The sequence below is a fragment of the Zonotrichia leucophrys genome, chromosome 6 (genome assembly GCF_028769735.1).
Source record: "Zonotrichia leucophrys gambelii isolate GWCS_2022_RI chromosome 6, RI_Zleu_2.0, whole genome shotgun sequence".
NCBI lineage: Eukaryota > Metazoa > Chordata > Aves > Passeriformes > Passerellidae > Zonotrichia > Zonotrichia leucophrys.
The window spans coordinates 34,631,308-34,654,947 of record NC_088176.1 but is presented as its reverse complement, the minus strand read 5'-3'; the positions used below and the strand labels follow the sequence as shown (position 1 = coordinate 34,654,947).

Below are 23,640 nucleotides of genomic sequence, written 5' to 3'. Positions count from 1 at the left end.
CTTCCAGCAGAAGTTCTCAAGGACCACAGGAAAGAAGCTGAAGATGCAGTTGCTAAAAATGAGCAAAAACCTGGTTGGGTCCAAGAAAATGCTAATTATAAGGGACTTATTGCCTTGATATGTAGATGCAGTGATACGTTAGTCTTGGCTTACATTGTACTGGCTTGGTGCGCATGTGTAACCCAAAGGTGAACTAATGGACAAAGAGGAAGAGGAGAGGTCTTCATCCAAAACAACCCCCAAAGACTTGTGCGACCACCAAACCGAGTGGTGGCGCATGTGTGATAAGGGTGGTAATGAGGGCGGAGATAGAGATATGACGAACTGAAAATGGGAGGAGATGGCATTGACACATGGCATATAAGGGGTGACTTTCACTTGGCAAGCTTGTACGTGAGGTGGCAAGGGTCAAGAACTCTGCCCTCCATACCCCACGGTATCTTTTGCTTATGGGCTATTATTGGAACCAAATTATCCCTTATTTTAACAAAATTATATTGTATCCAACTTTATATTTTGTAGAAAGCGAAGGGAGATGACCCATCCTTTGATCAGCATCGAACTCTGATTTATTGATCAACCATGCACATTTTTATAACGGTGTTAATTAAGTTCACACATATTGCAAAACCCGAGCTCATCATTGGTTACAGATTAAACACCAACCCCTCCTTTTGTTTTCAATACCTGTGGTTTGTTATTGAAACCAAGATTTGTGTTCTCACCCTGATATGAAAGGTTCTCAAGGCCTCCATGTTTGTCTCTTTTGCTTTCCCAAAACAGCCAAGGACAGAATGTTTACCTGTTATGAAAAAACAGCCTGAGAACTCTGCTGTTTATAAAAATGTGCCTGAGAACCTTATTATTTACAGAAACAGGCTTGGGAACTGGTGCTTACAGCTGCCTTTTACTTTTCCATCAGCTGTATATTTTCATGGCCTTTTTTCCTTCAAGCCATGTCTGAGCAAAATTCTCTGACAATATTTTTTTATTTTAACTATTCAATTAAAATTGCTACTACTTTTAATATTGTTTGGGGTTTTTTTATGATAGGATAATTGGGCAAGCATAACATAAGGGACTCCTTTGGCTTGCAATCAATCCCACATCTTTGCAGGATTAGGAGCCACACTGGGCATGGTCTCCATTCCAGCCAGCCCTCTTGTTGTGCTGAGCCTGGTCTGTGTGTGTGCCCTGCACCAGGGTGGCACCTGGTGAGGCAGAGAAGGCACTGCCCTGGCAGGCAATGGCTGTGCTGAAAGCAATTTAAGGAACAAGGGCAGGAGAAAGGACAAAAACTATTTATGTCATTCAGGTAAAAAACTTTGCCCTTTGGTGACCCATGTAACTTTTGTTAATTACATTATGCATAAGAAATTATGTGAATCTAGTCAGGAGGTTCTTTTGTCTTCTTTTTTCTCTGTCCTTGTTCCTGCATCTCCAAAAAGAGTGAGTACTATTATATAAGAAACCATCTGAATAGAAAACTTGGTATGTAGGTTTTCTTCAGCCACAAATGCAGAAATCTTGCCAATGTGTCTGATTCTGTTGCTTGAATCAGGGTAAAACTGAATGCAGGGAAACTGATTCCTGACTGGCACTGATGAGCAGTGTCATGTGTGGAACAGCCTGTGCTGTCAAAGAAGGGGAGAGTCACATGTGGCAAAGAGTACCAAAAAGCTGCTAAACAATGCAGTATTCAAGGAAGGCAATAAATTGTATAAGGTAATGAACAGATTTACGGACTTGGAAAACATGAAGAAGAAAAATGCATTTAGGTCAAAAGCAAGCAATGAGTTTCTGGACAGGTATGAACACATCTTGAATGAGGGAGAATGAGGTTGGGAACATTGCATGAGTGCCTGCTATAAAACCAATCTCTCTGACTTGGAACCCTCCTGGAAGTGACATTTGGCTTAATTATGTGAATGCTCCGGCTGTTTTATTAAAAAGTTTCAGCACAGTTTGTGAAACACTCACTCCAGAAATCACTTCAGACATGAAGTGCTCCGAACTCTCCTTGGTCTGTGAATTTTGAATGTGCCAGGCAATGCTGAGCCTGTCACTTGGGCAAGCACATGGGTCTTGGCCTGCAGAGTGCATTAACTGAAGAGAGGAATAATGAAAAAATCTGTGGAGAAAAGCAACAAAACCCAGTGGTCTTGATAGTTTTATGTTTTCACAATAGCTTGCAAAATGAAATATGGTGGATTCACACCCCTAGCAGTGTTGATGACAGATACCCTTCCTACACTGCTCTGATTTTTGCCTTACAGTTCTGTATGAAAAGACATAGTGAGAGAGTGGCTATGTGAAGGTGAACAGCCTTGTGCCTTTATTAGTAGTTCAGGAGATCTTCTCAGTCTTCCAAGAAGCAATAGCATACGCTATAAAACAATAAAAGAGGAGTTTCAGAAAGGCTTGGGAGTCACCACAGTAAAGTGGGCAGAGTAGAGACACAGAGAAATTGCAGACAGTAGCCGGTGAAAAACTATTAGAAGTTAGTATAAGGACCAGGGGTGAAAGATTCAATTTATGAAAAAAAGAGGTGGAGATCTCTGTTTGAGACTGAAATTGGTGAGTGTTCACTTTGGTGAGCCAGAGTTGTAGCAGTGCCTGCTAGCACAAGAGCCAAGTCAGTGAGTGAGGCTTTGGTATGAGGATTCAGAGGTGGGAAGCCGAGATCATCTGGACACAGTATCCTAGGAATGTGATATGATCTCTCTGGGGTAACCTTGCAGTGTTTAAGTTTTGTTAGAATTAACAGTTCATTATATTATGTTTCTAAATGCTATACAGCTATTTTCTTCTCAGAAATTTGCATATCAATACCTGCTTATTTATTTCTTGGCCCAGAATATTCTTGAGTTTTGATCTCTATCTTTTGTTCTTGTCTTTTCCAATACTGGAATTACTGTTAGAACCTAGGACATGCCTGACTTTCCACAGGTAAAAGTGGATCCAATTTCTGTTCCAAAGTATCATATTACTGATCTGAATCATTCTTGCTCTAATCTTTTTCTCGTTGTTAATTGAAAGCTCTCAGGAACAAATGTTTTTCTCAAGTGCTTATTATTGAATGATTCTTAACCACTATTGCTAATTTCATCCTTTTTAAGGATGGAATTTCTCAGCTCTTCCATGCAGAGGTCAGTAGGAGGGTTATAGCATGTTTGCTCTCTAAAGTGCAACACTTCTCTGGTTTCCATTTTCAAAGCATAAATTGAAGCTAAAAGTTACGTCTTTATTTTCTGTCATTACATTTCCTTTCACTTCAGTGTTCCCCTTTGCATGTGGCAACCATGACACCCGATCTTGAGGACTGTTAGCATGTCTCAGTGACTCAGCCATTTTATTTTATTAATTTGCCTGTCTTATATCATTTTAATGACCTGTATTTCTTTCAATGGAAGAAAGACCCAAACCCTACACTGTTACCAAACCCAGCAAGATGGAATATCACAGAGGAACGCCAGGTGATATTTTCAGAGAAGTGCAGCCCTCCTGATTCTTTAGATCACAGAAAAATAAATTTTGTTACTTTATAAAGGCTGATAGCATCAGCTACCAGATATGCCAATGAGATAATGTCATGCTCTGAGACAGCCACATTCTCCCTAGAGGAGAATAAGGGAGGGAGATCATTTTCACTTCATCTTTTCTGTAGGTAAAACAGAAAAATCTACTGTCATGAATTTTGTCTCCTATAGAAACAGGAGGTAGGATATGTATCTGCACATTACATCATGATGTGGCTTATTGCAGAACAGCATTTTTGTGCCTGGGGCAGTGCAGTTCTGCAGGTCTTGTTGAATCTATTTGACAAACCACTGCAGAGATAAATGTCTCTCTCTGTTGAGGGTGCTATGGAAGAAAGCCATTTTTCTCCCATTTTCCCAGAGAAAATGACGCTTAGGCCTTTATCTCCTTGTTCTTTTTACAAACGTGATTCTTGCTTCCCTCTGGCCTGAGACAAGCAAGGCTTGATGTGCCCATGTGTCACAGACATCTTTTGTGAAAAATCCTTTCTTTAGGATTTTCCCTTCTGGGAAGCTGAGGCCCCAGAAAGAGAATGTAAACAGTGGTTATCTGCTGCTGTGGAATGCAACAGGTGCATCTGTGATTGGCCCATGTTCCATGTTTACAATTAATGGCCAATCAAAGACCAAGCTTTCTCTGGGACAGAATCAGAGAGAGCTCCCTTGTTTATTAATTCCTGTTCTATTCTTAGCTTAGCAGCTTCTGAACTTTTCTCTCTATTCCTATTAGCATAGTCATAATGTAATATATATCTTAAAATAATAAATCCAGCCTTCTGATCATGAGATCAAGATTCTCGTCCATCTCTTCACCCCTGAGGAGCCCTTGCAAGCCTGGTAACACCCATGTAGGGAAACCATTGTGGTGGGAGATGAGTCCCCCCAGTCTCTCCTTAAGCACACCCTACGTTGTATTTTCCAAACGCTGCTCCACAGTGCTTGGTGTCACAGCAGGATGGGTGCAGTTCTTATCTGACAGCAGTAGCTCAGACTCTGCTGTTGGGGACAGCACAGGAGGTTTTGTGATCATTTCAGCCCAGCAGCCTCCAGCTTTATTCTACCTGAAGTCATCTGTGCAGCACCCACCCTTATGGAAGGAATTGCAGAACTGACTGAGAAACCATGATTTCCCCTCTCTCCTAAGGCAGACCATGATAGAGGTTTACTGAAACTGAAGAGTTCCAACCACACTGCCTCCAGTGTCTTCACTGCTCAATTGTTCAAAATTCAGCTTATTTTACTGACAGTGCCAGAATCACTGTCCTCCCCATGCCACCAGCAAAACCAGTTTGTCTAAAAGTGAATGAAGGTGGGTGAAAAGGAAAGGCATTTATTCTGTTTCACAGGAAGGTGGACACAAAAGCTCACAAGCATATTCTTTACCCTAAAAGTTAGCTTTAAACTAAAATTTATTTATCAGTGTATATATATATGTATATATATTAATCTGGAAATCTGTTTCACAATGTTTGTTTTTGAGTGGGCTGTAATCCTGAAGAGGGATTTGCAGTGCAGCTGCTGATATCACCAATCAGACCAAGTGTGTGTCAAGGAACATAATTAGATATTGAGACAAATGATATGGGCATCGTTAGAGGCAACATAGAAAACTGCAACCTGGTAAACCCTGCCTTATCTGATGATTAGTTACAGTTGAATGTTTGTCACAGAAAAAACCAGGGAGGTGAGGATAGTGCATGTGCTGATGTTTGGGACTGGTGTTATGTTGAGAGCTTCCATAAGAACAATGCAGAGGTTTAATGAGACACCTTGTGCACTCAGCCAAGGGCAGCACACTTGGGAGCCCCATCTCTTCATGGAAAAACAGAGGAGCTGTGCCTTTGGGGCCAAGGAGGTGCCTGAAGCTCACAGGAGACTATCCCACTACCTGGGGGATAGTACTCTTAATCTTACTAGCTAAGAATATGTCATTACATTGTTGACAGAGGACTATTTCTTTATTTTTTTTTAAGTGATAAGCTTTGAAAAATGGTTATTTATACAGATGAAAAAGAAAATTCTTTATGATACAGACTGCTTCATTATTTCCAGTATTCATACTTGAAATTTCAGATTAAGCTCTTCATCTTTCTATTTTTATTTGCGTATGGTGCAAGTTGACATCACTTATTTCAAATTAGACTGAATAAGTGACCCTTATGATGCTCTCCTGCAGATGTACTATCCTTTCTGATGTGCAAGCTTGACAAATTGTAAAATACAGTATTTTCTGAAACAGAGGAGAAACAACTTCAGACTGAATTTTTGGTGGTGTTTCAGAGTAGGTCTTTGCTGTTTTCCTGTGTAGGCATAAAGTAGGAAATAACCCACAGGGATTTAACAACCTGTCTGGGAATTACAGATAGATTCAGTTGTTTTATATAGCTCAGAAGCTAGCAACAGGGGCTTTGGGTGATTTTACTCTATTTCTGATATGCTGATTCAATTTTGGAACAGTAATTAAGGGGTGACACCACTCCTCCATGCTGAGCCAGAATATTGCTATTCAAACAATGAGTGTGCTGTCACACAAACTTTTGAAAACCCTGCAAAACTGAAGACACAATGCATCTCTGAGGCTTGCCAAAGAGCAGGGGATCAAAGCAGGCTGTCACCTGGTCTGCTCCTGCCAGCTACTTCCACATCATTAGACAGGCCAGTGCTACATTGGTTGAAGGCAGGGGAAGGTAAAATTAGAAGTAACTTGAAATGATCCTTCAGCCAGCTCAAGACTGTTTCATCTGAGTGTTGAGCCTGTGTTTTGCCATCCTGTTTTGCTTTATCTACAGTGAACAGAGTTGAACATAGTGAACATAGCTGAAATGTCTTATATTATAACCAAACCTCACTTTTTCTGGAGTGGCCAAGTTTCTATGGAACCAGGACAAATTAGGAAAGAATGTGGCAGAGACGTGTGAAAAATATACACTTTTAAAGTCCTCATTTCTTAGAGGCAAAAAGGTTTAGTGTGAATTGTAGGGTCAGTACCTACATCTTAAAAGCCTGTAATATGAAACAAAACCGAGTTCACATTTGATAGTGAAACCTTCCAAGAGTTGTCTTATGAAGACTGATCCCAGGAATAAAATTAAAAACTCACATGAAATAGCAGAACTCTGCATCAGAAAGGAAGAGCAGTGCTATCTTGAAAATAATTAAAAAGAATCTGGAAAGGAATGGGAGATGTAATTTTGGGAAAATTGTAAAATGGGAAAATTTATTAGCACTGCTAACATATAAGATCTGTGACTAGCATAATAAAACCTCTGGCAGGGGATGGTGAAGAGCTGGATGTGCATTTTTATGAAGTCTCCACGATGTGCACACTTGAAAGTGATTGAGGGCGATAATGAAAATTGAGCAATAGTTCTGCTGGTTACCATTTGAGACACAGCAGGAACAATGCAGTGTTCAGTAACATTACCCAAACCATCCAGCTTCTGGTATGCTGTGGAACTGAAATCCTCTCATCCTCCTGTTACTTTAGGACTGCCTGGTTCTCATTGTTCATAATAAAATCAGGATAAAAAAAGTTACAAATGCCAACTAGCTGGTCACTGATGTGTTTGCAATACTGATTTTACTGCAGAAAGCACTAGGAGCTTGGTGTGACCTGAGCAACCTGATCAGCCCCATACCTGACCCAAGGTGGGACCAGGGTCCTCCTGAGTGATTCTGAAGGGCAAAGGATTCTTGAGTTTAGGATACTTGCATGCTGGGGTATGACAGCTGTGTGGAAATACTTGGGAGATGCTGAGCAAGGAAAGCACACTCCTCACAGCCTCCTGGCCAGGCATGTTTTGGCACCATTTTCTTTTCTGGGTTTTATTTTTTGCGTGTTGTTGTGATGAGTACCTAAAAATGTACTCGTTTGAAACAAAGGTAACATAACAGCTAATGCATTAAGATGCCTTTCCTTTTATAGCATCTCCTATTACATGACTTTAAAATCCCACAGGAAATAAATGTATCTGAACATTCTGCTAAAACTTGTTCCTTAATTTCAAGTAATATGGCACTGGAAAAACATTACAGTTTATTGGTATTCAAGTGACTGCTGCAAGTGTGCCATCCTTACTTTAAATTCATATCTGATAAATTCTAGAGAAATTATTTCAAAATTGGACTTGCCTTGTGTATAAATTAGGATTTTCTCTCAACTGTTCTCATAACACTTGTGATGAAACAAATCGTTCCTCTGGTCCAGATGGTGCCTTTAGTCAGGTTAACTAAAATGCCGTGCCTGCTCTATGGGAACAGTTATGCAAATAATTAATTTGTCACTATGACAAAGCTAAGAGAAGCAAATTAAAAAAAAAAATCTACAAAAGCTCTGCCCAAAACTTTGAAAATGGTTTATGGAGCTGTTGGATTAGATCCAAATCCCCTTGCTCTTGTGGATTCGTACCTTCTAGTTGAGATTTCCCTGCTCTGGTGGCATCATTTGGGGAACGACATTCCGAAGTGCAGGAAGAGCAAAAGTGAAAATGCAAGCACAGGTGGAACACTGGCATTGGCTAGCAGTGGCTTTAGTTTTATCTCTTTGTCTGGAGAGCAATATAATATCAGGAATGTAATTCCTTCTGCCTTGCTGGTGGAGAGCTCAGCAGTTCCCAGTGTGAGACTGGAAATATTTTTAAAAACAAATGCAAGGAAGTGAATTTGTTCTCTGATAGTGACAAGCACCATGCTGGCCCAGAGCAACAGAGACTTCCACGTGGTGGGACTTTGGTAAAAGTCAACCTGATCCTGCAGATGCATCACTGTATCTCTGTAAGATGATGCTTCAAAAAGGCAAATGAACTTTCCCCTCTCATTCTTCTGGAAGCATTAAGTACTGTAATTCATTATCTATCAGCATTACAAGGGAGAAGCTGGAGGTTAATGCAGAAAACCATGATGGAGCTTTGAAATTATTTTCTCTCTTTAAAGATTAAAAAAATCCCCAGCCCTTATTCAACCAGAGCAATTACCTTGTGCTTCTTCAATTTGTTATTTTAACCTTTGAAATGCTGAGGAATGTTCTATTAATCAAATGTCTTTCAGAGCAATTGGATGTGTCTTTTGTAACTGATCAAGAAATGTGTTACTTTTCATAATCCTAGGCTTCTGTCTTAAAAGTGGTGGCATTAAAGCATGAACCAGACTTGTCTGGAGATGACTGCTGTAGCACATTTGCCTCACATCCATGTTCACACCACCTCCTGCTCTTTCTCTCAGTTGCCGTGAGAACACTGTGCCATAGTGCTAAAGGTAACCAGAGGAAAGGTGTTTCATCTCACAGCTGCAACAGAAAACTTTCTTTGGAGTTTGAAGTCCGCTGAACTTTCAAGGGACCCTCTTCATTAAACTGCAAGTTGATGTGTTTCTCAGTGCTTTCTTAGAGGTATTTTCTGTTTCCTACAAACTATTTCTATAGTTCTTGTGAGAGAGGTACCTCCCTCCTAATTTCCATTCCTGAAGGTTAAGAATAAGATCTGTAGATACTGTGTGGACCTAGAGTACACAGGCCAAAAGTGCTGCTTTTGGCTAACTCCTGTATAACAAAGCTGTGAGTTGTATTAACCCTCCCAAGTTTCCATGTAGCCCCAAGATAAAGAAGTAGTTAAGTTGTGAATTTGAGGAAGCTTGAAATACTGCTTATGGAAACTAGGGCCCTCATTCAGAGTGTTGGGTGCACTCAGGACTGACATTTGTTACTTGAAGGTCTGATATACAACCATCTGTTCACAGAAAAACCTGCTCAGCTGTGAGTAGCTTGGTGACTCCCTGAACCAGAGATTAGCACAGGGTAGTATTTCCTGAGCTCCACTCCCCATCTTGCACCTAATGAATAATGTAAGGAGTGGTTTTCATTGCTACTTACTGTTCAATGAATGGCAGAATGATGTGTGACCTGAATAAATATTTAAGTGTACTACTGCCTGCAAAATTTTCTTTTTGCTATAAAATGCATTTAAGAATACACGAGGCAATTCCGAAAGGTTAAAGCAGTGAACTGGAATTGTCCCAGGTACAGGATGGAAAACATATTTGTAGTTTACTCAGCCTCTTCTTTAATGTAAAGGTTAAATAGGTTTCTGATGAATAATGACATCTTCTTGCGTTTTAAATTGCAGCTGACTTGTTACGTGTCAGCCAGGCCCTATAAAACAATAGGAAAGCAGTGAAATAGCGTGGGCAGGTACGTGTGCTGAGCTGCATGCACAGGATTAAAGAAAGCAGCAGTGGGAATAGGCTTAACATGGCAGATCAGAACGTTTTCATTCATGCCAAGAGAAGGGTGGAGGATGGGCACTTTTCAAAACAGGAAAGAGGATAAAACTATCTTATCTAATTGTGGAAGTACAGTAAGGATAGCTGTCCTGCCTGTTTGAACTCTTAACGAGGCATTTTGTTCAGGATGGGATATTTGTGATAGTGATTCTGTGCTAAGCCTAAAGCTACATTTATCTTAGACTCTGTGAGCTTTGCTGTTGACACTTCTTTGGCTTTGATGCTTTTGCCACAAGAAATGTTTGCCTTTGTGGTTCAGAGGTGGTGCAAGATGCTCCTGATAAACGGGCTGAAAGTCTGTTGCTGTGGGTGACTGTCTGCAGGTGGTTGACACATCAAGTCCCACAGCCTGCTTTCCTCATGCTCATTGTTAGTACAGGAAGGCAGAAAGTGAAAGATAACTGTGCTAAATATTTTCTATATATTGCTTTCCTTGACTATATTCCCATTGCATTCCCAATATTAAATTTGTTAAACCCTCTAATTTTCTCAATACTACTCAATATAGAACTTCGTTCCTCTAACGGGTTCTTTTGCCTCCTGCAATTCCTAATGTTTTTACTAGTCTTAATGCCCATTTATGGATGAATTTTATGCATTTGAGATGCACAGTGAAAGCACAGCTGCTAATTCCTTCTGGCAAATTGACTGGAAATTGCCAGGTACTGAGCACTCCCAGACATTTTAAAGGAAAGTTTCGGCTGGACTGTCTCAGTGGTGTGCTTATTTTGTTTAAACTAGTTCAGTAATTTCTCATTTGAGAAACTCTTGGCCTGTTACCTTTTCAAATGTAGATTCAGACCCATGCCAGTCTCTTGTTAATACTTTTTATTAACAAATAGTAAGTAAATTGACCAGTTCCAAGATACAGTAAGAGTGTTTGCAATTGATGGTATTTTTAAGAAGCAGGAAAATCAAGATTTGCAGTGTTTTCTGTATTTTATTTCTTTTAAAAGTATATGCATGAAGATACATATGCAAAGGTATGCAAATGTGGGTGCATTTTGGTATTTATGGAAGAAGGCATCAAACTTTGGGTGGGGTCTGGAACACTGTGTATGAGTGCCATAGACTGCATGGGGGGCAATAACCTGCAAAGGAGTTTCAGAACAGCAACACTAAGAACAGAGTAATCTGGGCTTAAATAATGGTGTCTGTCCATGTGGGATGTTCAATTCAGATCCTGAAAGCAGATAAAAATGGACTTGAGCATGGCATAGGCACTCAGAAAAGTGTAGCTGTCTCAATGAGCAGAACTCAAAGAACAGCCCCGTCGCAGGGCATTACTGCTTTGAGTGGTTTCTGTGTCTGTAGAAAATGCTGCCCCATGATTACAAACCTGTGGTCCAAGTCAGCCAGGGTCTGAGTGAATTCTTGGTGCCATTGAAATTAGCAGCAAAACTTGTGCTGATTTTTACTCAGAGCAAGATTTCTTCTCTCAGTTTTCCTAAGTACAGAGAAACAGTAACTACGAAGGCCAAGATTTTCAAAGTTACCAGAAGGATTTAAAGTGCCCTGAAAACATAAGTTGTGAGTGTTTGTTTCCTTTGGACAGCTCTTGCAGTCTGAATTCTGTGTGAAATGTGAAACCCTGATGAAATATTAAGGACTCTTGGAGAGAGGACACACCACAGTCGCTGCATATGGATTGCTGAGCTGGTCATTCAGAAGGGGCCAGCCCTCATCTGCCAATGCGTGGAGGTACAAATCCAAATTTTTCACTTGTCTGGAAGTGGCATTTCTCTTGCAAAAGAATATTTGAATGGAAGAATTAGCAGGCATACAAAAATTGTAAAGGAGGAGTGCACACAGGTACCCCTGGGGTTGCTGACACTGAGCTGCCAAAGAGCACAGCTGAGCGAGAGCACAAATGAACCAGGTAGAATGATAAAGTTATTTTTTCAGACATGAAGGCTTTTTGAGCTTTCCAACAGAAAAACAGGTAACATTCTCTGTTAATGAAGTGCCAGATTGGAACAATGGCACAACCTAATTACGCACTGGTCACATGAACATGCTCGTAGCAACTGCTAAAACCAGTTTCCTTTCTCCTGCCTTTGTTCTAATCCAAGTATTGTTACAGGGCAATGCTTAGACTTTGAAGCAGCATAAATTTTATTTAGGAATTTGGTGGGTACATAGGATGGGACCGAGTTCACCTCTGAACTGGAAGAAGTGTATCCATCTACTTGAGATTATCAAGCACTCCAATGCCCCCTATGTTCTTTACAGCAGGTCTTAATTTCACCAGTTCACCAAAAATGCTCATAACAGAAAGCAGCAAAGAGCCTGAAGAGAGGACTGTGTCATTTGTGCTTGTTCCCTCATTCCAAGGTTCATAAAAATGTTCCTGTCTTATCACAAGAGAAAAAGAAAAGCCAGCTCTTTAAAGTTTTTAAAGTGTTTGAATCAGTCTTTGTTCTGTGCTGTTCTCAGGGCTGTACATGCTGCCTGGTAAGTTTTTTTCTCACCCGGAGACTTGTTTATTAAGAAGAGAGGAGTGGAAGATTCCCCACAGTATCTTCATGAATGATGACAAACAAATGTTTGTGCTTGGCTGTTTGAAACAGATGCTATTCAAACTCTAAAATAGCTCCAAGTTTTCTTTTTGGAACCGGAGCCAACATAACAATCAGAATGGTCACTATCACTCCTTGTCTCAGACTTGAGCAGCAACGTCCAGGCTGAGTCTGATTGGGACATCATTCTCCTGCCATGGCCCAGTTGTTTCATCTCTCAAGTATGGCATTCTGTTAGGAATTCATTTGCTGGACCACAAAGTGACTTGGTGTTTCTTCCTCTCCCCTCTCCACTCCCAGTTTCAAACTCTGAACAAAGCTAAAAATTTCTGCTGCCAAACTTCCGAGAGAATATAATGAAGAGAGTCCTGGAACTGGGAAAATAAAAGAAAAAGCCATTTCCATTCTGTTCTCTCATTTGTGACAGAGGCTCTGTGTGGCCTTTGAGTGTCAGACCCAAGGTGTTCATTCAGAAAGACAGCCTGTGACAATATGTATTTGCGTATTGTTCTGCGCCACAGAGTGCTGATGGTAAATGTACAGTTTCACTTCCCCCAGCCTGTTCATTGAGACCATGAGGTAAAGCAATATGTGTTTGTAAATCCCATCCATGTCTTTGTAAAAGGGGAGATATTTACTATTTTTTACTTTCTTTCATAGAGAAGAATTGAAAAATGATCCTGGTCTGAAGTACCTAAATGATATAAAGTTGGTTTTATTTTTTTATTTTTATATATTTATTGTTCTAACAATATAAATAATATAAATTATCAAGAAATTGGAACTTTTAGGTTACTAAGACAGACTAATTGATTTAAAAATTCCTGCAGACGCTAAACAACCCTAAACTAAACCATTTGTGTCAAAAGTCCCATTAGAGAAAATCCATGTCTAGTGAAAGTAGACATGAGTTAGGCATTCAAATATTAATAGTTCTGTATTTCCAAAATAAAAAAATGTAACAGTCTGAATAAATAAATCTCCTAAAAGATTTTGGTTGGAAACTACACACTAATTAAATGGAACTAGTTAGAACTAAAAAAGATGATAAAAGTTTGAAATCTGAAGTGTTGCTGCTTCCAGGCCTTGTACTTGCTGACTTTAAATGCTGACAGCCTGGCAGAGTGTAGTAGATCAGCTTTAATCTCTGGAATGGCCCAGGGCTTGGATCCTTTCCATCTGTAATACAGAGAGAGAATAACTAATTTCTGTGTATCTTGAAATTAGGTTTTAAAAAATACAATTAACATGGATGCCAGCTACTGAACAAGGATGTTTTATCCCTCCAAAGAAGGAGGATTTAGAGTAAGTACACAGAAGCATTGACAATGCCTTGTTTCATTTTTTGGTCTTGTTATTGTTTTTCTTTTTGTTTTTAGATATGGGTAACCTAAGACCTGCAATTAAGAGAGCAAAAAGGAAGGGAGAATAAATTAACGAGAGCAGAGGTTAAATTAAGATAACCAGTGTCACTGAATGGAACCGCCTGAAAATTCATAAATACCAGAAAGCATCCTGCTGCCAGAGGGAGGGAGTAATTTTGACAGCCAGTTTCTGGCTGATATTCTCAGTTTTGGGTACGTGCATATTTTATTGAGTCTATTGAGGTAATATTTTACTGTTAGGTGGGGTCACTCAATTTGGTGAAAGCTATGAGCTGTGTGCAGTGGGGAGAACACAACAGTGTGGCAAAAGAGAAATGTTCCTGTTCAATTAACAAAGGCATCCAAGGTTTTAAAATATCAGGGCCTATCCCCACTTTGGCAATTCTTAACACTAGTGCTACTGATAATTATTTTCTTTTAGTGGAAAAAAGATGATGTGATCAAGAGGAGATTTCTGTCATGCAGTCTGCCCTAACAGTGAGGAGGGCCAATATCTAGAACTTCTACTGGAAGGCAACATCACACTTTGAAGTGTGGTACTGGGTTTGTACACTTTTAATATGTTGTCCTGGATTAGGGCAAATGTGGGAGAAAATTTCCAAAGGGGCTCCTCTAGAAAGCAGATTCAAGCAGCCCCTCCCTGAACTGGTTTGGGAAAAGATCTCCTTGGAGGAAAGTGGGAAAACCTGTTAATTTACCAGGCAAGGCATTCATCAGCACAAAAAATGAACAATATTAAACAATAAAACCTCCTGCTGCTCCCAAGAGATGACACACTCAGAAAGTCCCTCCGTGGGCTGTAGCTCGGCTCACTCAGTCCCTTATCAGTCTCTTATCAGTCCCTCCAGTGCTGGAAATGCCGCAGCCCAGGCCCAGCCTGGTGGGCCACAGGTGAAGCTGCCAGTGCTCCGCTGGGTGTTCAGTCCAGAGCAGGTTCAAACAGTTCCAAGAAAAAGAAAACCCACAGTCCAGGGAACTTCTCTGCCTCAGCTAGCAAAAAACTAACTAAAAGCAAAGGAAAGCTCTGTCCTGCTGTCTGTCCATGCTGCAGACAGCCCTGTCCAGGAGAAGGATGCAGGGGAGCAAGTGCAGTTTCTGAAAACAAAATGTGTGCTTCTTGTCTCCCCTCACCTTTGCTCACAGAACCAGTCTTGAAGGTGCAAAACTTATTTCTGGGCTAAACAGGCAAATGGGGATACAAGCATCATGAAGTCACCCCAGGGCATATGTAATTTATATGTTTTTATGTTAACTTGACAAATTAGAAGGCTTTGTCATATGGAGAACTGCATAATTCAGAACAAGAGGGCACACTCTCAGGAGAGGCACAAGAGCAATGGTTTGGTTTTACAGTAGTTTTGTTTTCTAAAAGCCATCCAACACACTGCATGGTATTTTATTTTTCTGCCATATTAATTATGCAGCTTCCCATTTCACCCTGCCAGCACTATAGTTATTTTATCCAGGGATGAGCCTCCAGCTGGGCTGGCTGTGCCTAGGCAAGCCATTGCAGGGTGTTGGGCTGTGCTTGTGTGTTCTTCCTGCTGCACACCACAGTTCCAGCGCTTCTGTTTCCTGGGGTGTGTGGCATGTCCCTCCAATTTAGATGGCAGACACAGAGGTGTTGGAGCAGTGGCTTGTGGAAAGAACATTTACATCCCAAAGTGTCACCAAAGCTGCAGCTGTGCTCAGTTTGGGATCCAGCATGTGCTCTCGGAATGTCCAAAGGCAGCTTCCCAGAGCATGCTCCATGCCAGCTCCTGCTTTGCAGTGTTGGAGGGTGAGAGGGTTTATACTTCTTTGATCCAGAAGCAGATTATAGGTAAAATACTCTATCACAGAGTCCCAGAATGGGAATGGGTTGGATGGGGCCCTAAAGCTTACCTCATTCCAACTCCCTGCCATAACCAACGACACCATCCAAGAGATCAGGCTGCTCAGAACCCCATCATTGCTGTACTTTCATGGAGACCTCCCTGTGATTCTCTGTGTGTGATGATAGCTGCAGCTGATTTCATTTTTCTAATAAGCTTACACAGTTCTAGGGGGATTTTATTATTTTGTTCTTATGAGGGTTTTTCCCTGAAAAACTTCCTATGCAATACTGTTTAACTTATTGCTAGACTGTCGAAGAGACATTCTCAAGGGAAGATGGCACATTTTTTCTGAGGCCAGTTATATGCTAGCAGGAAAAATGTCTCTATAAATTTTTAAATTGATATAAATTTATTTTGTAAGTATTACAAACTTCTATTGAGTGCACATTTCCATTATTTTCTTCAATAGCATTTACTATGCTGTGACAATTGAGAGAGATAATTTAGTTAGACCTGCATGTAGCAAGGTTTTGTTGATGGTTAAATTGTCTCAGTAATACTTCTAACACATCTTTCAAAGCAGTCCAATGTTTAGTCTCTTTCTGCCTGTTAGTTGGGTCTTAGTGATGTTTATTATTGGATATTTGGTCTTCCAATGGAGATTATAGTTCAGTGACACTCCCAGTGAAGCCCTTTTCCTGCATATTGAATTACAATTATTGGGACTGAAATACTACTTTTATAGCTTATTATGGTTTTCAAATTACAATCCTTTAAATATCTTCAATGTTTAGAAGAAATCATCCTTTGAAAATTACTTATAACTTACCAGAGCAACTTTAGTAGAAAACAGACAGGATGTTTTGTTTGAGCATCCAGCAGGGCTTTGGGTGACTTAGCTGTCATCAGATTTATTCAGCTGGGTTTTAACTCAGAGAGGAGAAGATGCTGCTGCCAGGGGTGTCCTGCACAGCACGGTGGAGAGTTCACTGCTTGCACGGGAGCACTTTTACCAAACGTTCCCTCCTGGTGCCAGGACTGCAGGTAATAAATAATAAAATCCCCCTAGAACTGTGTAAGCAAACAATTCCCACTGTCCTCCTGTGACACAATTCTTAGGAGGCCTTTTTATGTAATGAGTAAGGGCCTTCAAAAAGTGCTGACTGGGTGGGCATCCAGGCCATGTCTTCTGCTCTTTGTTTGCCATATGTTATTATAAGAGAAAATGTTCTCAAGTATAGGGGCCTGAGTAAATATATGTATTGCAGAAATATGATAACAACAATATGAATACAACAATTGGTGACCCCGACGTGATAGAAGATAGGACAGCCAAGAGCTGTGGCAGCCTGAGAGCTGGGACAGAAGGATCTAGAGATATGTATGTATTCAATGTATTCAAGACAGCTGAGAGCTGTGGCAGCCTGAGAGATGGGACAGATATGTGTATTGTAGCTGTGTAATTGAAAAATGTGTTAAAAGAAAAGGGGGAAATATAGGGGCCTGAGTAATATATGTATTGCAGAAATATGATATATAAAAATATGAATACAACACTCAAGTATCTATACTAATAAGAACTTTTTAGCAAGGCTGTTTTTTTGTGTTAATTACAGTTTAAGTGGTGTCAAGAAATGCAAGCTTAAAATATTTGAAAACTTGTGAAACAAATTTAACATAGTTTTCAAACTGATTTTTAAGCTAATGCTGTTTCTAGATACTTACATTGCATATATAGAAGAAATAATATTAAAAAAATAATATAGGGAGAAATTCTTTGGAAGGGAAACCTTGTTTACTTCATGCATATAGAATTACTGGAGAATTAAATCAGGAATCCTTGTTACAAATATATCTCAGTTTTGGAGCAGGTTTCAGAAACACTGTATTTCTTCATATACTATTCACTTTATCAATGTCATAATGACCCCATATGCACAGTTCCAGAGTACATCAAAGTGTGCTAACAAGATTGTTTGGTTTATTAAATTTATTCATAAGAAAATAGTGCAAACCAGAATATTTCACTGAGCAGGAGCTTTTGGTGAGATTTCAGTTTCTTTGATTTTTTTCTTAACTTTAAATTTTTTTAAAGCAGAAGCAAGGAGTTCCTTAATATCCTGCCTAGTGAGTTTGGACAGCAGCTACAGGAACAGCAAGCATATGAGCAGGGTCAGTCCACCACAGTCTATACAGCCACAGAGCAGAAAACATTCTTTTCATTATTTCTGCTGTCTCCCTTCTCAGCTTTTTACTGTCTCTAGTTAATGGGAGATAGATCTGAAACACACAAGGGAAATAAAAAGAAGGGCAGTGATAGAAATAACAGACAAATCTTGATAATAATGAGGATCTGAAGATGCAGCGTGTGTTTGATTTATTGTGGTGTCTTGCAGTAAACATGGAAAGAGATACTGCTCCTGAAGGTTTTTTAATCTTTCCTAATTTCAAATCTGAATGAAAGGTAATGGAAAACAAAAATTCTGGTATCTGCAGCGTTATCCCTATATTTTAATATCCTATATGATCAAATAAGGAACCTCTTTACACTTGTAATACCACTTTGGCCTTATAAATCTTTTCATATCTTTTCATTTTGTAAAGAAAGTGTTTCCTGGTTTTGTTTTTGGGGTGTTTTTGGTTTAGGGGTTTGTTTGGTTTTTTTGGTTTTTTTTTTTTTTTTTTTTTTGGTGATAAGTGATTGCCCTTTTTATTCTTTTCTTCTGTCCCCTTTTTTTTTTTTTTTAAATAGACAGTAAAAATACTCTTACAATTACTGTTGAGTACACGGGAGGACTTCAGACAGAGCCTGATTGGCATGGCCAGGGCAGCTCCTGGGCTGCTGGGAATGACCATTCCTCATCCACTGCAGGTGGTTTCAGTGGGAAGTGTTGGTATCCCAAGGTTCCACTAATGGATATGGAGGCAGGGAAAGGCTGAAAAAGGAAAGATGACCAATAGGTTTATGGTCAACAGGTAATTTACTGACTGGTTTTATTTGCATGTTAGCCACTTTTCCGCCATTTATTAAAGTATTGCCTTATAACGCAGGACTTTTCCTACTTTCAGTTGAGCATCTTGTTAAGTTTGCCTTTATTCTTCATTACCCACCAGTAAAAGAAACATCTGTCTTCTGGAGCATCAAGTGATGAGGTAATACACAGTCAAAGCAGCATTCAGCACATTTGAAGTATTTTATATTTTAAGATTTTTTTCACTACAATATCATCTAGAAATGAAGTTCTGCTAGCACTAAACTATTTTCATCTGTCTTTGCACCTGAAATCAGTGTTTACATGCATTAGCTCTCTACTGAACCATTCCACCAGTTTCCTAATTTGTTTGGGGAAATTTTGTGCTGCTTACTTCATTATTTGTTGACCTGTGACTCTTCTAAAATATATCAGATTAATTTTATAAGATGCTGAGTGCCCCTATGCACTATCTCCAAATGGTACTATGGCACATGACACATGCCTGGATCAGTAATTTAACCTAAACCTGAAGGGGCTTTCTGGGCTTCTTTCCAAACTAGCATGTTCTTGTGAAGGTAACCAGACCAGAGCCACTCTGGATGCATGTTTCTGTGATGTGAAATTGGTGTGCTTAGAATTCTGTGGTTAGACACAGCACAGGAGCATTACCATTATTGAAAAACCAATGATCTTTGCAACCAGTATTTCCAAAGTTGATTGCTATTATCTCTAACTATTCAGAGTAATTCAAGAACCTGTGAATGAGCATAGCTTGGGCACTCAAACTGCATTAACAATACCCTGCAGTGGCTCCATGCACTGGCCATATGGCTCTAATTAAGGCTTCTCAGTATTTGTGTTTGCACACTAGAGAAAAAGAAACAGATCTGTCTTGGATGATAATTTAATCCTCCTCTCCACTGTGCCACTTCATGCTGTAATTAAGGATATATACACATCCTAATTATGCAATTCCACTTTTACTATCTATGTGTTTCTTTTCAGTCCAAGCTCAAATCCAGCATCTAACATTTGAGTTGGGTATAATTGTCATGTTAGGTGAGGCCCTTTATGGCACACTGGCAGCACAATTCCAAATCAGACCCTGTCATCAGCTTCTGCCAGGAAACTTCCAGGGTCTGGCATTGTTAGTGTCAGATAAGAAAATTTCAATGAAAACTAAACAAGCATTAAGCCATAATATTATTAAATAATGGTTGGGTGGTTTTCTTTCAACTTTTTTTTGGTCATATTCAGCAATGTACTCTGACTGTATTCTGTATCAAAAGCAATTGTCTTTTTTCCATCTTCTCATGTTTCCCTATTTTTTGATCCTCTGTGTTTGCCTCACACTAATACCACTGATGTTCTGCTTGTCTTCCCCACAGCTCATTCCTTTAATCCACAGTTTGTTCACATTTTTCCTTGCTTTTGTTCAAATTATGGCTTTTGTGTTTTGCACCTGGCAGAGGAACTTCTGAGCCAAAGTGCCAGTGTAGTATTCTTAGAACTGAAGCTATACTAGAGAAATTTAGTCTAATTAAGCCTAATTTGTCTTCTCTTTAAGCAGGTAAATGTATGACTGTAGTTTCTGTATTTTTCATTGCAAAATGTCCGCAGATGAAATACCATTATGAAAGCAGCTTTCACAGCATTGCTACTGCTGCTACTGGTAGTAACTTATTACCAGTATGTGGGATCTCAGCACCTCAGGACTGAGGTGCCGAGTCACCGAGACCACCCTTGGGGGGCTCGGGAGTCCTGGAATGTTGCCAGAAGTGTCTGGTGGCTGGACTTTGATCCTACATGGGAGACGACACCTGTATGAGATTAGGAGGATTTCACCGGGGTGAATGGTGAAGGGATTAGTTAATTAGAGGGTGAGACACAGGGTTTAGGATTTCTGTACAGGGGGGTTTAGAGAAGTAAGATGGAGGAATTGGGGCATGTCCTGTCCTTCTTCTTCTTCTCCTCCATCTTCTGTGGTGATGGTGGCACTTTGGGATTGGTCATTACTAAAAGTGCACCGGGCAATAAGGGTAAAAGGTATTGGGGAAAAATGATAAATATTGTACACGTAACTTTGGGTATAAAGATAGGTGACTGCCCGGAGGGCGAGACAGTGTGCTCATGGCTGACTGCTGAGCAGACCTCTGTCGGGCCGAAAGAAAATCTTTTAGATAAACAATTAATAAACACCGAGACCGAGAAAAGAACTGAAGCCTCTTCTCGTCCTTTGATACGCGGGCTGCCCCAAGGCCACCTCGGGCCTTTCCAGGCCCTCCAAACAGCCAAAAACCGGACACCAGTAAGAAAATCAGTACTGGCATATGATTTTCTAGTACTCAGGTGTCTGGCTTATTCACTGCTTAAATAAAGGCATGGGTCTAAAGTAAAGTCCATAACAGCAAGAACTGTCAGCTGATATATTTCAGGACCACAAAAGAAAATTAGATTCCTTTGAAACATGAGGGCAACATGCCACTTCTATAACTACGCATGAGGATTCAGGGGTTTTCCTTCCTTTTCTCCAAATCCACAAAATGTTGCTGTGAGTAAACAAATGCCTTTCTCGTGTTTAAACATCATATAACCCTTTACCTCCTGCTGCACTTACAAAAAAAACCAAACCAAAACAAACCTAAACACTAACTGTCTGCCTGCTCTTTCTGATGCAGAAGGATTGCTATGGAGACACAGAAACAGGGGTGGGAACTCCTCTTTCTATAGCCCAAAAGAAATAAAAGAGTTTGTGAAGGGGGAAAAGTCTATTCAGTGTCATCTTCTTCATGACAGAAGTAATCCAGAATGAAAATAGAAATTATCAAAGGTTTCAAAGGTGGTTATAAGTTCTGAGTGGTGATGCATCCTGCTCAAAACTGTAAATAATGCTGGTAACAAAGATTTTTGTTACTACAACAGTTAGTAATGCTTTCCTCTTAACATGCCGGGTGAAGAGAGCACTGTAACACAGTCTTGAGACTGTTTTTTTCCCCTTTGGATTATTTCACATGAAAAGAATTATTTTTTTGGTAAAATTATGGTGATAAGAATATTAATGAGAGGTTGATTAAGGTGTGGCACACAATACCTCCTAATTGCATATGCTGCTGTAGTCAGAAACTGAAAACCTAAGAACTTTTACTCAGCAAAAAAATGGTCATTCAACCAGCTGTAACCAGAAAAACCTCACCAAGGAAGGAAAATAGATTACTTCTCACTTTAAAGGATTCAAAATGTGTCAAGCAAGGTAGAAAAGGCTAAACACACTGTAGCAGAAATCCAGTTATGTCCTAAGGAAGTGCAATTGGGCACTTTCTGCATATAAATGTTAATGGTGCTGGCTATATGTAGCATTAAGTGGCCTGCAGATGATGAAAAATATTGAATTCCTAATTCAATTTATCATAATTTTGTTGACTGTGAGCTAAATTTGATCTCCATAAGGCTTCTGGTGGCAGACTTCCTTGCTATCCAATATCTCTTGAAAAGTTGTTAAAATACATATTTCAATATATTTGCAGGATGCAGACACAAAGTTTGCAATCATGACTGTTTCACCTGGGGAATTGAAACAAGCTAGAAAAACAACTTCTGAATAACAAATCAATTGTTGAATATATTAAAGAATAGAACAAGATATGGAATTTGTCATAGAAAATGAATTACCACTGGCTACTCCAGCCTTTGGGAGCTGCCTTTGGCACTATCAATCATGGTATTCTGCTGCCACATTTCCAGCGGGAGGAACCGATGTTGGCTGGAAAGAAAACCATGGAAGCTCCTGCTTGGGCCCTGATTGAGGTTAATTGCCTTGAGGAGCTGCCCCTGAGCCTGTACTGCCCCAATGCCCCTGAGTGAGGCCAGTTGCCCTGAGGAGCAGCCCCTGAGCCCACCCTGCCTTGTCTGCCCCATCTCAGTGTGGCCAGTGCCCTTATGCATGCCCCCAGAGTGGCCCAGCCTGGCAGCTGGCTTGAGCCCCATCTGCTTATGGGGATAAAAGGTAAGGGAAACCTGACAAGGAGAGTTTGCTTTTTTGTTGTTGTTATATTTCTAGAGTCCCAGCTCTCAGCTGTCCTATCTTCTATCACGTCAGAGACACCACTTGTTGTTATTCATATTGTTGTTATTATATTTCTAGAGTCCCATACCTTCTCGCTGGTTTTCTCACAGCAGTGTTGTTCCTGCTTATTCTTCAGGGCTCCTCCAAGGCTCTCCCTAACCAGCCAGCCCACCCCCTTTTATCCCAGTTATCTTCATTAGCCACAGCTACCGCCCAGTTAAGGACATCACAGCTGCAGCCCATTTAGAACAACTAGGATTGGGGCAAGGCCACTTATACAATACATATATTTTACTAGGACTCCTACTATACTTTTTCATCAGGGAATATCTTGGCTGTGTTTAAGGGAGCTATATTAGTCTGGAGGTTGTTGGGCTTTGTGAGGGTTTGTTTGCTCCTCTGTGCAGCCCAGCCCAGCTCTGCAGAAACCTTCGGGTGCTTTGCACCCGCTGGGTGGGGTTGTTTGGTTTGTTTTTAATTTTCCTGGTGTGTTTGGCCACATGCACCATCCCTCCCATGCCTCAGTAGCCATGCACTTGCCTGCTGAGGTGCCTGGCAGCCCTTGGCAGGTATGGGAGCCATCTCCGCTCTGTTTTGTGGAGAAAAGAAGAAAACTTCACAACTTTGTCAAAGTTGTAAAGCCGGTATGTTTATTACAGCGCTGGATGCATGCGGAGATTGCTCTCTTCAAAATAGGCATGTGTACCTCTGAGAACTTCAGGTCTCTTTTTATCTCTCTCTTAAATACATATGCATACAGTTTCACAATAGGTGCATACATATTCATTTTTATGGGTTTTGTGTGACTTTTACTACTAGTTCCTTTTTATCAGAAAAAATTCCAAGGTCAGGTTGACTTGCCCTTACAGCAGTCCCTGTCTCTCTCTATCATCTTCTGTCTCCTCCCCTTTATCTCTGTCCTTCGCTGAAGTAACTTCACTGAGCTTAGGCCTTGCAGTCTGGCTAAATAACTATGGTTTCTAACCACAGACTCAACTCAAAAATGTACATTTCACCTAAATTAAAATGGATTTCTATCCTGGAAAATTTTCACTTTGCTTCAGCT

At 40.2% G+C, this 23,640-nt stretch overlaps 1 long non-coding RNA gene across 1 annotated transcript; it reads right to left on the bottom strand.

The window, feature by feature from the left end:
- Nucleotides 1-17,835: 17,835 nt before the first annotated feature.
- LOC135449804 (uncharacterized) lies at nt 17,836-22,711 on the bottom strand. The gene is made up of 2 exons (XR_010440846.1): nt 22,663-22,711; nt 17,836-18,472 (listed from the first exon to the last, which is right to left on the bottom strand). It is a non-coding gene; the product is annotated as an uncharacterized LOC135449804 (long non-coding RNA).
- Nucleotides 22,712-23,640: the final 929 nt, after the last annotated feature.